Consider the following 17,085-nt stretch of genomic DNA (forward strand, 5'->3'; position numbering starts at 1 on the left):
TCAACATGCTCAACTCACAAGTGTTATGTCAATTATGTCTCAAAAACTTGGAGAAAAAAAATTTATGAAAAAAAGAAAGAAACCTGTGTTACTTCTTTAGAATCCATCAAAAGCCAAGGGGATACGTTCCAGGGCTGCAAGTTCAAGTGCAATGCAGCTGGAGAGGAAGAAGGACTGCTTACTCACTGGTCACCTGCCCAAGGTTGTCTGCTTTGGCTCCAGCAACTGGTGGGAACTAGACTGGCCTTCAGCAGCGCCAGGAGGACTGGGTCCCTGCAGGCTCCCACTTCATCCTCATGAGGTGTTTCAATGAGGAAATCACCAAGGATTTCTTCTTTTCCCCTAATCTATTACCACTTCTCACTGTGTCTCTTCAAGACCATTGTGGATGCTGAGTGGACAAGGCTTGAAGGAGATGCTGCTCTTCTCCTACTGGTCTCTTCTGGCCGGGAGGTTACTGCTCGCGGGATCAGAACCAGGGGGCCGGGAGGGCACCCGCTCTCTGAGAACCAAAACTCACCGCGTGCACCCGGGTGCGCCTTGCTGGCTCCCGGCGTACTGAATCCACGCTGCCGGCTGAAGCTTCTCCCGTGGCGCCATGCCTGCGTGGGGCTCTAGACCCCGAGACAGGGGCCATGCTGAGGTGGCCCGGCTCTGCCCCTGACACTGGAGGACAGGCCACGGAGAGGCCAATCTTGACTGACCTGGCCAAAAGAGTTCTCGACCTTGGCCCAGCCTCACACACTCAAGGTTAAAAGACACAAACCCTAAAGTTTCAAAGGAGGGAGACTCTCGAGTTGAATCCATCTCCCGGCCTTTATGAGGAAAGGAAGGAGGGAGGAGATCAGACCAAGAAAAAGATTATGTGCCTCAAAATGCATAACTAACCAAAGAAAAATAGGATTTTCTGACAAGTTGGAAGTGTGGTCTGAAAGACTGGTGTCAAAGAGAAGTGTGTTCGGTCTGAGCCAATAGAGCATCAGGTTAGGTGGGAAAACACCCTTACCACAGGGGTGGAAGGGGAAAGACCCAGAGTTTCTTTCGGAACCCTGGGGCCTTCCCAGAAAGCATAATCCATTGACGCTGTCCCCTTTCCCACATCTGTGGTCCTTAGAGATATTTGGGATCCCAGGTCTCACCTGGGGGCCTCCATTCCAACTCCTTTTTTTGGAAGACAAATCCCAAAGGTTTGCATCGCTCTGATGTTTGCTTTTCAACTATCAAGGTCTGAAAGCATCTGGACCTCGCTAATAGAAAGAGTAACTGACCAGCTGCAGTTCACAGAGGAGCCTGAAATTTTGGCCTGGGAGAAGAGTTGGGGGAGTGAAGAGCAGATTCTGGGGCATCCTGAGGTCTAACTGCCTGGGTACCCACAGGGACCTCGCTCTGGGAGAGGTGAGGAACCCTAAGTCAGGGCCTTTCAGGAACCCCAGATCCTTACTTGAGGGATCACTTGGGCTTCCAGAGGCTTCTTCCTTTGAAAATTTGAAGGCCAGCTGTGTCCAAACATGCATTTCTTGAGCATGTCACTAGGCGGTAGTAGCCATGTGGTTTCTGTAGTGTAGTGGTTATCACGTTCGCCTCACACGAGAAAGGTCCCTGGTTCGAAACCGGGCGGAAACAACGGCACTTCTTTGCAAACTTTTAGATTCGTATTTTAAACAAAACTGGAGGCCCGCCCCAGGGAGTGAGACTTGGCGCTTCAGCTTCACAAACATCAGTCCTCCCAAGGAATATTCAGGGTTCATTTCCTTTAGGACTGACTGGTTTCATCTCTCCTTGACCTGCATACAGGTTTTTCAGGAAGCAGGTAAGGTGGTCTGTTTTTCCCCATCTCTTGAAGAATTTTCCACAGTTTGTTGTGACCCACACAGTCAAAGGCTTTAGAGTAGTTCATGAATCAGAATCAGATGTCTTTCTGGAATTCTTTGGCTTCTTCTATATCCAGTGGATGGAAAATGGAGGAAAAGAATAGAACCAAATTAATTGGAAAAGCATATGGGAAAGGTTAAATAGAGACTACTACAAACAGTGGAAGAAACTTCATTAGTAAAATGAGTTTACAGGGTAGATGATGAGCCTACTGTTTCGTGAATTCCAGGATTCCCGGTGACCTGCTTTCCCCGGAGATCCTGGACATAGGTCCTCCTGTCTGTGTGTGTGTGCACGCGCGGTTCAGATCCAGGCTAAGGCAAGGTAGTGTCTATAGCCTGTCTTGCCATTTGCCTTTTTTCTTTTTTTTACTTTGACTTATAGTTGATTTTCAATGTTGTGTTTGTTTCAGGTGTACAACAAAGTGATTCAGTTACACACACATATACATCTAGTTTTGCTTCAGATTATTTTTCCTTACAGATTATTACAAAATATTGAGTATAGGTCCCTGGCTATACCCGAGGTGCTTGTTGGTTAATCTGTTTTCTGCACAGTAGTAGTATGTATATATTAATCCCAAACTTCTAATTTACCCCTCCCCCTTTCCCGTTCAGTAACCATAATGTTGTTTTCTATGTCTGTGGGTTTATTTCCGTTTTGTACATATGTTTCTTTGTATTAGCTTTATTTTGTGTTTTAGATTTCTCGTATAAGCGATGTCATATGATATTTGTCTTTCTCTGCCTGGCTTACTTCACTAGGATGACAATCTCTTGGTCCATGCATGTTGCTGTAATTGGCATTACCTCATCCTTTTTTTTTTTTTTTGGTTGAGTAATATTCTATCCATTTACTTTTAATTCCAGCACCAGCTTTGCCCCCTAGCAGTGGTGGGAGAGCAGAATTTGCCACTGGCCTGGAAGCAAAATGCAGCAAGAAGAGGAGTAAATCCCACAGCGCCCAAACCTGCCAGTCAAAGCAAAACCTAGAACAACTGCTTGTCTCCCTGTGAGAAGAACACATCCCCAAAGTTTAAATATTGCCCTTCAAGGAGCCTTGCCTATAGTTACACTAACAAGATAACATGGTCATTGTTGTTGTTGTTTTCTGGTAAAGATATTTCTAATATCAGTGAGGTTTTTCTTACACTAAAGGAGAAGGCGTATTTAAAAGGTTTACAATAAAATGCAAACTAGTCATCATGGTCTAGACCAGCTCCTTTTCATCCACCATCCACTGATTTTTACAGAAACAGTAAATCATTGAACTATAGGCACAGTTTGTTGAATTTTTGCAAACGTAATCAGCACCCAGATCAAGGTGTAGAAAATTTCCCCCACCCTTGAAATGTCACTTGAGCCACTTTGTAGGCAATTCCTACACTAGATCGCTTATTGTGTTACCATTCTGAGGTCTACTGCAAGAGTGTACTGTTGCCTGCTCTTGAAATTCAAATGAAGGAAGCTACATTTTTGGTAACTGACCTTGCTTTCATGCAACATTTTGTTCATTAAACATATTCATAGTGTTATGCACATTTCACTACTTTTGGTATTATTGGAGTAATTTTGTTGGGATTTTTTGGTGTTAACTGGTGTTCTTGATGAATATCCCATACCAACTTCTTCTATATTGTGCATTCATAGAAGTACTACAATTGCTGGGTCATGAAGTAGGTACAAGATGAACTTTATTAGAAACTGCCAACAGTCTTCTAGAATGACTTTGAACTGGCTGCTACAGGTGCAAGTGCTCCACATTTGTCGGCACTTAGTGCACGAATTTTTTAAAAAGCAGTCATGCTGGAGGCTGTGTAATGATATCTCCTTGTAAGTGTGACGTTTATTTCCCGAATGAGTAAATATGTCAAAAGTATTTTCTTATAGCTTCTGGTCATTAAAATATTACCTTTGTGATCCCTGGCTTAGGCTTCACAGGAAAAGGGAACCAGGTGCTGTGGTCCGTCGCTGAGGTGAAGATGGATTTTCCTAAGTGTCTCTCAGAGACAGGGGCCCAGGCTCAGGGTATTCCCAGTGTCGACAGGTTTAGCTCCAGTGACTGGCCCGGCAATAGTGGACACGCCCAGCCTCCCGGGCTTTTACCATCTCCACCCACTTTCAGTTGAGCAAGTGCAGAACATGTTTTTAAAATATTCTCTTTCAACCTATTCATTTCACATTCATTTCCCTGAGTACTTTGAACGGCCAATTCATCTCACTACCATAAAGGGAAAACTGATATCAGCAGCATAAGCAGATGGTTCATGTAAAAATCAACGTCAGAATATCAATAAGATGGTGATCCAGGGAAATGCCCTGACTCTCCAGCTGCTGTTGTTTGGAATCCCCTTGGTCTCTACCAGGCAGTGGGCACCGTTTCCCCTTTTCCCTTGGAAGCTCGCTTAGAAGACCTGTTAGGACAAATGTTATGTCCACTGTAGGGCAAGAGGTGAGCCAGGGAGAGGGGCTGGTGGGCAGGGGCCAGGGGTGTGGACCAAGCCTGCAGAGGTAGCGGTAGATGAGGCAGCAACAGTGGCTGTACATGTATGTGGTACCGGAAGAGCTGATGAAAGGCGGTGAGTCCAGTAGGTGAGAGTGGGTGCTCTGCCTGTGTGGGGAGGGGCAAGAGGATTGGGAGATCTTTGCTGGAATTAGGGTGGAAGAGGGGAGGAGGGCGACCCTGAGTGAAAGATGGTGGCCCGACGGGTCCATGCTTATAGTTAGCTGGCAGCAGAGATACCGTGATCTTGAAGGTGCTTTCTCCAATGGAACGTCTTGTCCGTTGCCTTCACGGCGTTCTGACCTCTGTGATTTCCCTACTAGGGTGAAATCGACTTCAGAATTTCTGCTTGATAATCCCTATATAGGAAAATGTCTATATTCATTCAGGTGAACTGAGGAAAGGACAAACTCAATAGTTTAAAGTAGCAGGGGACGGATAGGCGTTACCTGGGAAACGTGCCAAAGGGCTTCATCCATGTATCAAAGTGTATCTTCCATACCTGGTTGATAAAAAAATTTGTACCTCTTGATTTTGGTGATTATTTCACATCAAATAGCTGTTCATTCATGATTGGTGCATCTTGTTCTGTGAATACACCTTAATAATTTTTATCTCGGATAGAATGGGCGGTCACATGTTGCAGAACCCAGTGCAGACCATTACCGTGTTGAAGAAAAAGAAGTCAGACGCCACGTGAAACACGGAGGCCATGCCGTGACTCGGATTCGAACCGAGGTTGCTGCGGCCACAACGCAGAGTACTAACCACTATACGATCACGGCGTGCCACATACCACGCCATGAGAACGGTCTTTAATGTCTGTCCTTTGACGTAAAATGATTTCGATCCTTGCGCTGCTTTATTCTTGGGAACTGCAGCTATTCGTTTTCTCTCTTTCATGCTCGCTCATCGGTTTCCCCGCTCTGTCTCTCAATTCTGATATATTGTGACAAAAGGAAACAAAATCAAACCAAACACCAATTCTCATCTCCCAGATGCGGCACGTTCCTTCTGGGAAGTCTGGCTGTCCTCGTCCCCACCTCGCCGGCTTCTTTTCCAGCTCTTCGCAGTCGTCCCTTTGGATCCACCTTCCCGGTTAGCTGGTTCCGGCTCCCGCCCCACCGACCGCGGCCGAGCCGAGGGAGGGCAACACCAGCGGTGCGGACGGCCGGGTGAAGGCGGAGCAAAGAACCGAAAGAAGCAGTACGGAGCCCACCCGGCGTCCAACCTCCCTCTGGCCCCCTCGGCTCCGGCCCGGGGCGTCTCTGGCGCGTTTCTGCCCTCGGAAATGTGTGTGGCTCCACCGGTCGTGGAAGCGGGTAATTACCCATCCATGGGGATGAGAAGTACCTTACTCGAGCGTGTCTCTGTGGCGCCATCTATTAGTGCGTTGGGCTGTTCACGGAAAGGTTGGTTGTTCTAAACACACCTTAGGAACGCCTTCCTTGAAACACTCAAAAGCTGGGTGGTTCTTTCTACGCTGCGCAAGCTTTCCGGGAAAGGCAAAAGGGCTCCTCTACTGCTTCCCTCCTGTCCGGCGTCATGGTGCACAGGAGGTTTGCCAGGTCCCTGGGAGTCCAGAATTTCCTGAAGCAGTGAAACCAGTAACCATATTTCTTTACGTTTCTCCTTTACTGAGCATGTAACAAATCCACTGTTCTGTGTTTTAATCCGTTACATATTTCTATAGGGATTTACATTTTAAATCTTTTATTTTCCCCATACAGATACCATTTCTCTTTTCCTTCCTCCCTGTGCGTACATCCAGATTTCCATCTGGTGGTGTTCTTCCTGGAGGATTCCTTTAGCATTCCTTGTATAGTGGGTCTGCTGCTGCTGAAGTCTTTCAGCATTTGTATGTCTGTAATGGTCATTATTCACCTTCATATTGAAGGACTTTAAAGGTGCGTAGTGATACAATTCCACCTTGACTATTTTGGCTTCTGTGCTTTGAAGAGGCTGCTCCACTGTATTATAACTTCCATGCATCTCTCTTCTCCTTTAGTCTTTATTAAATTTTTTACAATATGGCTTCTGTTTCATGTTTTTTTGTTGTTTTGTTTTTGTTTTTTTTCCCATGAGGCCTGTTGGGTCTTAGCTCTCCAACCAGGGATCCAACTCACACCAAGAAGGCAAAGTCTTAACCACTGGACCACCCGGGAAGTCCCTCACTTCTATGCTTCTGATAAAATCTGACATGTGTACTTTTGTTTCTATATGTATCCGGTCTTTTTCCTCTGGTCCCTCGGGGACTATATGCTTTTTCAATGGCTTTGAGCACTTTAATTACGATGCGACTAGATGTGTGTTTTCCGTGCTGTTGTGCTCATTCATTTTGTTCATTTGGCTCCTTGGATCGGTGGGTTTATCATCTTTACTATGATTGAAATTATCTGACATTGTTCCTCCAAAAACTGTTTCTCGTCCCTGGGTATTTTCAGGAGCATCAGTCACCCGTGTATCAGGTCTTTCAGTGATGTGCTACCATTCAATGGGCAGTGCTAAAGAACGTTCAAAGTACTGGACAATTGTGCTCACTTCCCATGCTAGTAAGGTTATGCTCAAAATCCTTCAAGCTAGGTAGGCTTCAGCATTCAACTTGAATCAAGAAATTCCAGATGTACAAGCTGGGTTTAGAAAAGGCAGAGGAAGCAGAGATCGAATTGCAAACATTTGCTGGATCATAGACAAAGCAAGGGAATTCCAGAAAAAACATTTACTTCTGTTTCTTTCACTACACTAAAGCCTTTGACTGTGTGGATCATAACAAACTGTGGAACACTCTAAAAGAGATGGGAATACCAGACCATCTTACCTGTCTCCTGAGAAGCCTGTATGCGGGTCAAGAAGCAACAGTTAGAACCGTATACGGGTCAACTGACTGGTTCAAAATTGAGAAAGGAGTACAACTAGGCTGTTTACTGTCTCCCTGTTTATTTAACTTGAATGCAGAACACATCAGGGGAAATGCCAGGCTGGATGAGTTACAAGCTGGAATCAAGATTGCTGGGAAAAATATCAGCAACCTCAGGCATGCAGATGACACCACCCTAGTGGCTGAAAGCAAAGAGGAACTAAAGAGCCTCTTGATGAGAGTGAAAGAGGAGAGTGCAAAAGCCAGCTTATAACTCAATATTAAAAAAAAAACTAAGATCATGGCATCCAGCCCCATCACTTCATGGCAAATAGAAGGGGGAAATGTGGAAGCAGTGACAAATTTTCTATTCTTGGGCTCTAAAACCACTGCGGATGGTGACTGCAGCCATGAAATTCGAAGACACTGGCTTCTTGGAAGGAAAGCGATGACAAACCTGGACAGTGTGTTAAAAAGCAAAGACATCACTTTGCCCACAAAGGTCCATATAGTCAAAGCTGTGATCTTTCTTGTCGTCATGTACCAATGTGAGAGTCGGACGATAAAGAAGGCAGAATGTTGAAGAACTGATGCTTTGGAACTGTGGTGCTAGAGAAGACTCTTGAAAGTCCCTTGGATGCCGAGGAGACCAAACCAGTCAATCCTAAAGGAAATCAACCCTGAATACTCATTGGAAGGATGATGCTGAAACTCCAATACTTTGGCCACCTGATGAGAAGAGCAGACTGCTTGGAGAAGTCCCTGATGCTGGGAAAGTTTGAAGGCAGAAGGAGAAAAGGGCAACAGAGGATGAGATGGTTGGATGGCATCACCGATTCAACGAACACGAACTTGGGCAAACTCTGAGAGATACTGAGGGACAGGGAGGCCTGTAGTGCTGCAGTCAGTGGAGTCACAAAGAGTCAAACACAGGTTAGCAACTGAAAAACAATGACTCTTCAATGACACTGTGTTCATTAAAAGCATTTTATTTTGACAGTGAGTTTCCATTTGGATACTGTGAACAGCTTTTCATTGCTTTGTGCTCCATAATCTTGTTTATGTTGTTTTCTGCCATGTCTAATCTGCTCTTCAATCTGGTGAATTTATTGCATTGGATGTTATAGTTTTCAGCTCTAAAGTTTGTTTTTTTTTTTTTTTTTTTTGCCATTTTTGTATGTTCTGTGTTTCTAATTAACATTTTGGACGCATGTATACCATCATGATAACTGTTCAAGTCTTCTCTGCAGATTTTTACATTGTGTCCCTTCTGGCTCAGTTTCATTGACTGATTCATTCATTCATTTGTCTCCTCCTTACCTGTCATTTTCCTGCCTCTTTGCATGACTGGCATCCTTTGATTGGAGGCCAAGCATTGTCAGAGTTTCCCATTTGGGGGCACTGGCTGTTTTGGTATTCCTACAAATCTTCTTGAGTTTTATCTGGGGTACATTTGAGTGACTTGTAAATGGTTTGATCCCTTTGGATCTTCCTTTCGTGATTTTTTTAGGTAGGTCAGTCTAGAGCTGCTTATTCCCAATACTGTAACAAGAGTTTTCTGAATGTTCTTCCCAATGGCCCAGGAGTTAGGAGGAGTCCATTCTGTCTGGGGGGATCGAATACAATTGCTTGTCCTGTGTGAGCACCAGGCATTGCAGCAGGATCTTTTTAAAACATTCTTTCCTTGGCCTCAGGCACTTTCTTCATAACAATACCCCATCATGACTCTGCTGAGTACTTGAGGGAGACCCTTTCATATCCCAGCATTCTCTCTCTCTCCCACTCTCTCTCATCACTGGACCTTTCTTCATGTTTCTTTCTTTTATTATTAACTTTTGTTGAAGTATAGCTGATTTACGATGATGTGACAATAGCAAAGTGAATCAGCTATACATATACATATATCCCCTCTTTTTTGGATTTCCTTTTCATTTAGGTAACCACAGAGCATCCAATATTTCCCTATGCCACAGAGTAGGTTCCCATTTGTTATTTACTGTATACATAGCATCAATAGCGGATATAGGTAAATCCTAACTTCCCAGTTCCTCCGACTCCCCTTTCCCCCTTGATGTCCATACCTTTGTTCTCTATATCTGTGTCTCTACTTCTGCTTTGCAAATAAGAATCACTGGATCTTTGTCCTGTGAACCCTTGCCTTGCTCTCCACCAACACTCAGCTTCTTGAGTCCAGTGGATTGACCTCAAATCTTCCTCTTGGTGCCCAGCCTGGGAACTCACTGAAAGCAGAAAGCTGGGCCCATGGCAAGACTCATCTTGTTTGTTTGTCACCTCTCAGGGCTTGCTATCCTTTGCTACCTGATTTCCAGTGTCTTAGAAGCTAGTATTTCATGTGTTTTTTTTTTTTTTTTTTTGTCTTTTTGTCTTTTTGTTCCTTTGGGAGTGGGACAAAGGGAGAGAGTGAGATTTAGGAAGGAAGGTTAATCTGACTTCTGTCACTGTACCTTTGCTAGAAACTGAAGGCATCTCTTTATGTTCTTAGTTTTCCCTAAATAGATGTGCTAATTTATATTCCAATGTATTTTGTCCACTCAAGGAAAGAGTCTTTTTCTTCATGGTCTTGGCATCACAAGAAATTGTCAATACACCTGTCTGTTACTCTAACAAAGGAATTTGTGCCCTACTGACTCAACTTAGTGGGAGGTACAATGAAAAGACAACGTGTACATTTCCAGAGATTGCACATATTCAGCAGCCAAACTTCCAAGCTGATTGGAAAGTATTCTAAGAATTGTAACTGTTTTCAGTGGTGACCAAGTCATTGAGTCCAGACAAGACCAGCCAGAATGACTCTGGAGAGCCTCTTGCAGAGCAGCTTATGGATTACAGGAGTTTAAAAAAACAAAAAAAAAAAAAACAAAAAGCCCACTGGTCCCAGACATTTATCCTCTTCCCTTCCCTCTATGATTTGCATTTTTGCTTTGGTTGGATGCACACAATCTAATGTGGGGTCTCCCTCCAATATACGGGTACATTTGCAAGCCCGAGACTCTCTCCGTATGATATCTCGACAGTACATGGCTACATCCAGAAAAATTATCTCATTTGAGACAAATTGTTGCAAGCTACAGAATCCTGCACCGATAATACATCGTGTGCAAACCTGGATCCTTAGAGTTATTGGTTCACCTTCCACTGATTCCTCAGTTGAAGTCAGGAGGAAACAAGAGCTCTCTCAATTTTCCGTACTCAGTCGAGGATGTCTCTGGGTTCCAGGACATTTCTCTCTGCCCCTCTCTCACCCTCTTGGAGTCTGTGCCCTTCTGTCCCTTATACTCTAGGCCTCTGTGGATCTTACCCACATTCTGTCCTCCTCATCAGTTTTCCGCAAATGTGCATTAGGAGTCCTTCAGTCAGGAAGCACTTACTAGGTGCTCATCAGGCACCAGGCCCTTCTCCAGGAAAACTGCTGTATCAGGAGCAAAGTCAAGGTCCCACTCCTTGGTGCATTCACACCAGGAGGCATCAAAAATAAGAATCTCTCTCTCACACACACACACACACACATACAAATAAAAATCACAGCAGGAGAACAACCTGTCATGTTCTCAGGTTCATCTGCCTGCCAGTCTCTAAGGACCCCAGCAGTGAGTAAAAAAAGAATTACATAGCACATGGAAAAATGGTGACTTGAGATCTAGAAGGGAGGTAACTAAGAATCAGGAATTAAAAAAAATAAATAAACGAGTGCTTCCAGTAAACAGGTCCTTACTTCTCAGCTTAGGGAGTCCATGTGTTGTACTCTTCTTCAAGTGACGTTATGGCTACATTCAGGAACATCTCCTAAAGGTTCCCACACATTCCCTTAAGCTGTTAACCTATAGCCCCTCTATATATAATCTATAAAAATGTAGGCAGCATTATATTTAAACAGTGTTTTGTTATTTCTACCTCAAATAGAAATTCTCCAGGCAAAGATTACACATTAATTCAACCAATTTAATATCAGTCAAAGAACTTAATGATAGATCTTAAAATCGTAAATTGACCTGAATCATGGCAGATAAATGCTACTTAGAAGCACATATTAGATGATAGCTAAAAACATTGACCCCAAATTGAAAGGGGAATAATTAAGTCACTGTGATTTCGAGACTCAAAAGACTTAATCCTGATTTAAAAGATATTATATGGTATATTTAATTTACTGGGATACATAATTTTAAACTTTATAAATAATAATAAATGTGAAAGTCACCATGAAGGAGTTTTTAGACCCAAATTATTAAAGCAGTGTGGTGCATACCAGGAGTCATCTCTGGGAGCATGACAGGACAAATATTTTCTATGGAATTATACATCAATTATTAGAATTTTCAGGAGTGTAAAAGTATTCAAGATTCATCCTTATTATCAACTTGAATTTTATTCTTGTTTGTAGAATGGAGAGCACTGATTTATCTAAAGCTAAAACTTTTATATTCCTGAGTTCAGTTCAGTTCAGTCGCTCAGTAGTGTCCGACTCTTTGCAACCCCATGAATCGCAGCACGCCAGGCCTCCTGTCCATCACCAACTCCTGGAGTTCACCCAGACTCACATCCATCGAGTCAGTGATGCCATCCAGCCATCTCATCCTCTGTCGTCCCCTTCTCCTCCTGCCCCCAATCCCTCCCAGCATCAGAGTCTTTTCCAATAAGTCAACTCTTCGAATGAGGTGGCCAAAGTACTGGAGTTTCAGCGTTAGCATCATTCCTTCCAAAGAAATCCCAGGGCTGATCTCCTTTAGAACGGACTGGTTGGATCTCCTTGCAGTCCAAGGGATTCTCTGAGTATAACATACTGGTTTGTCAAATAGGTTCTGAGCCAAGAGGCAGAACCGACTTGAAGACAGAGTTTGGGGGTAAATGCAAAGTACATTAGCATAGCTTAAGACAAACATTTCCATAAGAAAAAGGCATTGCTTAACTTCAGGTGAAACCAAGTGTCATTATGGCAACACAGTATTTTAAGAGAAACCTCCTTTTAAATTTGTACAGAGAAGGAAAAAATATCGCCAGTTTGTTTCCTCCTGCCGCTTAAGAGAGAGAAAAATGTCTGACACTTGCAGGCTATTTCCTCCGTTTGGAGACCCCTGGCCTTCCTGCCTGTTACCCTCTCAAAACGTCCTGATCTAAAGCCATTTTCAAGTCCGCCTCTTTGGGGACTCAGACCTCCAGACGCACTCGGAATCCACGCGGAATCAGCCGGAGCCCCGCGGCCCTGGGGGCCGGTGCGCACCCTGGGTTCGCCTTCCTGGGGTTTGAGCCCCTGAACCTCAGACGGGAAGGAAACGCAGTGACCGCCGCCCTAAGAAAAGGAGAAAAGCCACTGCTGGAAAAAACGGCACATGCATCCCTAAACTTGAGAAGCTTTATTTCTAAGGAAACCAGAGACAGACAAACACAGAGACAACATTGCATTAAAGTCTTTCAGCGAAAACAAATTCTGCCTGCTGTGAGGTGAACAAGAAAACTCTTCAAGACACCTGCTTTCTGAGAAAACCGCCTTTACCTCTCTGTTAAAATTCACTCTCCATGAAATGTTGAACTGGAAAATTATAAAAGGCAAACAAAAGACGTTTCAGACATTGTAAAACGTAAAGCAAAGCTGTCCTTCAAGAATAATCCCAAGTTTGATGAGAAAGGAATGAAGACCGTCAGATCTGCGTGGACCGCGCCTGGCACCTCCGCGGCTTTATGCGGGGTCAGGTCGGCAAACGAATTCAACAAATGACCTGAGCCTCAGCCTTTGCTGCACTTCCTGCTAAACGTGAAAATGTGATGCAAGTCTTGCATTACCTCAGTGGTTCCTGAGGAACCCCTGCCCCCAGCCCCGCCCAGCGCCGGATGGCACCATAGAAGTGCTGTGATGGGGCTGTGAGAGAGCGCGGGTCAGGCGCATCGGAGCAGAGGGGAGGGCAGGTCAGAGGAGAGGGCATGTCATTCGTTTCACGAGTGGAATTTAAAGCATCGAGCTCGCTGCCCGCTGGCGCCATGAAAAGGGACTGTAAAGCGCGCATTCGCAGCCTGGAAGGGCTGCGTCCACCTTGCAGGACGTCCGGCCTCCTGGAGATCAGACTCACTTAACTCCACTGGCTGCTAGGGCTCCTGAAAACTGAGGACTCAGCGGGGCGACCTCTGCGCTTGGGCGCAAGCTGGCACACAGGGACCTCGCTCCTGGAGAGGCGTGGAACCCTAAATCAGCCTCTTTCAGGAACTGCAGATCCTTACTTGACGGATTGCCTGTGTTTCCAGAGTCCTCTTCCTTTGAAAATGTGAAGGGCAGGTGTGTTCAAATATGCAATTCTTGTGTAAGTCTCTAGGCACTATAGACCGCGTGGTTTCCGTAGTGTAGTGGTTATCACGTTCGCCTAACACGCGAAAGGTCCCCGGTTCGAAACCGGGCGGAAACAACTGCGCTTTTCCGCAAACTTTTAGATTCGTATTTTAAACACAAAATGAAGGCCTGCCGCGTGGAGTGAGGCTTGGAACTTCAGCTTCACCGTCAGTCCTTCCAGTGAATATTCAGTGTTGATTTCCTTTCCTGACTGGTTTGAACTCTCCTTGACCTGCATACAGGTTTTTCAGGAGGCAGGTAAGGTGGTCTGGTATTCCCATCTCTTGAAGAATTTTCCACAATTTGTTGTGATCCAAACAAAGGCTTTAGCGGAGTCAGTGAAGCAGAAATAGATGTCTTCCTGGAATTCTCTTGCTTTTTCTATGATTCAATGAATGAAAAACGGAGGAAAAGCATAGAACAAAATTATTCGGAAAAATATATGGAAAAAGTTAAATAGAGACTACTACTAACAGTGGAAGAAACTTCATTGGTAAAAGGAGTTTACAGGATGATGATGATGAGCCTACTCTTTCATGAATTCTAGGATTCCCAGTCAACCTGTTTTCCTGCAGAGATCCTCTCTGAGGATCAGGTACTATCTGGTCGTACGTCCTTCTGTGTGTGTGTATACAAGACACAGTGGAGTAGGGTAGTAGTGGAGCTTGGGAGAGGATGCCCAGACTGGAAGCAATCATACATCATTTACATTCTAAAAGCGTGAAACGAGTCCCTGGGTGGGCTCGAACCACCAGCCTTTCGGTTAACAGCCGAGAGCGCTAACCGATTGTGCCACAGAGACCTGAGACAAGTTATTCCTCCCTCCCACCGAAAGCAAGCATTCTTAGGGACCTAGGCAGAGCCACCTGTGTTTCGCAGCATGCAGTTTCCGCCTAAAATTGTGTCCCTAGCACGGCGTTTCTCCAGACAACTGGAGAGATGCAGTCCACTCAGCCTGTTCGTTCCCGTCGGGAAGCCGAGATGTTCCTAGGGCAGAAGGTCACCTGAGCGCCCCCGCCGCGCATTGCGCCCAAGAGACGCCCGGAGCTTGAGCCGAGGGGCCCCCGAAGGAAGCTGCTGGCTCTTGGTGTTTGCTATCCCTTCATCCGACCATTTGTGCTTCTGGGCAGCGGTTTAGTGCGTGTGGTCCGTGTGGCTGCAGCTGGCAAGAGATCAGTTTGTCGTGATCCACACAGTTAAAGCCTTTACCTGTCTTTGGACTTAGGGAAAAGAAACGTGTGAGGCCGGCGAAAACATCCGAGGAAGGAGAGAACAGAGAATGAGCGAGAAGAGAAAGGGACTGGAAGGGAGAGGGGCGGGCTGGTACCGCGGTGGGAGCCGTGGCTGGGTTGGGGCATCACAGCGCCTCACTCAGGAGCCGTGCCCACCCTTTACTGAGGTGTCCAGGAATCCGGTTCAGCCCAAATTGCAAAGCTGCTGGCCTGGCATTTGTTCTGGCATTTTCCTTTGCCGGTTCCACGAGGAAGGGCAAGGTGGGCAGTGTGGGTTTATAGGTGAATGCAAGACCTATGGGCTACCTTGGGGATGACTGGTGGGCAAGGAAACACACAAATTCACTTTCCCATTTGCAGGCTGGTCTTCAGGGTCTGGGTGGGAAACTAGAAAATCTGAGTGCCAAAATCAGTATTTATTTAGAGATAAGGAGATCCATAGCCAAGCAGTCAGTGAAAGTGGTTATGTTGGTGGGGGAGTGGGAGTGGGAACCTGACTGGAGCCAGTGGAGTACTCTTTGGGGTATATGTAACTCGGTATCATTCACATGTGTGTGTGTGTGTGTGTGTGTGTATACAAACATATATACATAGTAAGGAGCATTGCTTATATTTTAACTTTAAATTTTTACATAGTCATAAATAAATATATATCTTATCTAAAATTCTGGGTTTTGTGTCATGTGTAAGAAGGTTTTCCACTTAAAACCTTAATTTTTTTTAATTGGGGGATTTTGGAAGCAAGGAATTGGACTACTGTTTTTTTGATGAGCTGAGCAGATGAACTGGTAAACTGGCAGATCCCACTAGCCCAGGAGGCTACCACTGCCACTGTAAGGTATCAGGAACTTAAAGCCACACCCAGACTTTATGCAGTGCAGTGCCCAAATGCAAGACCTTACACTCAGTGATGACATGCAAAGTGCCATGTGCCCAGGCATGGTCTACAAGTTTTACATGGGTGTACTCGCTTAATTCTTTCAACAGGCTTCTATCATATCATCATCCTCATTTCACATATGAGAAACCTCAGATATGGAAGGTTAAGTAACTTGTCTAGTCACTCAATCAGTGAGTGGGAATCTGAAACCAGCAATTTGAACTGGAGCCTGCCTGGCTCCACAGGATATGGTGCCCATCAAAGAGGAACACAAATGGTAAAAATGTTTGGCAAGAAATTTAAGACTGTATATTTCTTTCACAAAACGCCAAGGAGGAGTCACATAACATGAATAAAATTGTCTGCAATATTCTCATGAACCACTTGCCTCCCAAACACCTTTCTTATTCCAAGAGCTGCTCCCCTTGAATCCCCAACTTAAATACACCTTCCGCAAGAACTAGATTTTCCCTCCCTTTTATCCTTTCCTCTCACCTTTCTAATACCTCTTCCATAGCTCTTCTGTTCTTTCCCTTCCAGGTCATTCATTTTTTTAATTACAAATATTAAATATATTTAAAGAAGGAAATAAGCAGTCATCCATAGTCCCACCCCCTGGAACGGACTCCTGTTATCATCTTTGCATGATTTCCTTCAAATCTGTTTTAAAATTATTCTAAGTTGTAGCAAAAGGTGCATGGGTTCATGCTAAGTCATTTCAGTCCTGTCTGACTCTTTTGGACCCCAGTGACTGTAGCCTGCCAGGCTCCTCTGACCGTGAGAGGATTCCAGGCCAGAATATGGAGTGGGTAGCTACACCCTCCTCCAGGGAATCTTCCTGAACCAGGGATAGACCCCACATCTCTTGTGTCTCTTGCATTGGCAGGTGGGTTCTTTACCATTAGTATCACCTGGGAAGCCCTTAAAGTATATAGGTTTATTTTTAAAATTTCAAAAAATGCACAAAATACAAATATGTAAAATTTTGAAACATCTTAAATTCAAAAGTAACATCTGTTAATGTGGGTAATGCTGCTGGAGTCATTTAGGTATATCAACAGAGAGAAGAATATATATAAATATGCTTTTATATGATTGAGCTCTTATAGGTTCTATTCCTATTTTCAAGTATTTCAATTTAATAGTGTATAAATTTAATGAAAAAATACAAAAATGAAGAAACTGTTGAACTTTCAGTCAAATTGTTTACCTTAAGGGATATACATTTCTAAAAGAACCTTCTAATGCTAATAATAATGATTACAATTGAATTAAGTTATTAAAATTTGGAATGATTCTTCTCATTACTTTTTAAAAATCAAATTTCCTAAGAATTAATTTAAAAATAATACAATCTATCCATTTCAAGATTGATGACTTTTGACAACTGAACATGCCCATGGAA

The 17,085-nt window shown here is 44.3% G+C and overlaps 4 non-coding genes across 4 annotated transcripts; 2 read left to right on the plus strand and 2 right to left on the minus strand.

Annotated features, from left to right (window-relative positions):
- The first annotated feature begins 1,550 nt into the window (after nucleotides 1-1,550).
- On the plus strand, nucleotides 1,551-1,623 carry TRNAV-CAC (transfer RNA valine (anticodon CAC)). The gene has a single exon. It is a non-coding gene; the product is annotated as a tRNA-Val (tRNA).
- Nucleotides 1,624-5,087: 3,464 nt separating this feature from the next.
- TRNAH-GUG (transfer RNA histidin (anticodon GUG)) lies at nucleotides 5,088-5,159 on the minus strand. The gene has a single exon. It is a non-coding gene; the product is annotated as a tRNA-His (tRNA).
- An 8,412-nt stretch (nucleotides 5,160-13,571) lies between these two features.
- Nucleotides 13,572-13,644, plus strand: TRNAV-AAC (transfer RNA valine (anticodon AAC)). The gene has a single exon. It is a non-coding gene; the product is annotated as a tRNA-Val (tRNA).
- A 652-nt stretch (nucleotides 13,645-14,296) lies between these two features.
- Nucleotides 14,297-14,370, minus strand: TRNAN-GUU (transfer RNA asparagine (anticodon GUU)). Its single transcript has one exon. It is a non-coding gene; the product is annotated as a tRNA-Asn (tRNA).
- Nucleotides 14,371-17,085: the final 2,715 nt, after the last annotated feature.

This window comes from Bos taurus, chromosome 3 (genome assembly GCF_002263795.3).
Source record: "Bos taurus isolate L1 Dominette 01449 registration number 42190680 breed Hereford chromosome 3, ARS-UCD2.0, whole genome shotgun sequence".
NCBI lineage: Eukaryota > Metazoa > Chordata > Mammalia > Artiodactyla > Bovidae > Bos > Bos taurus.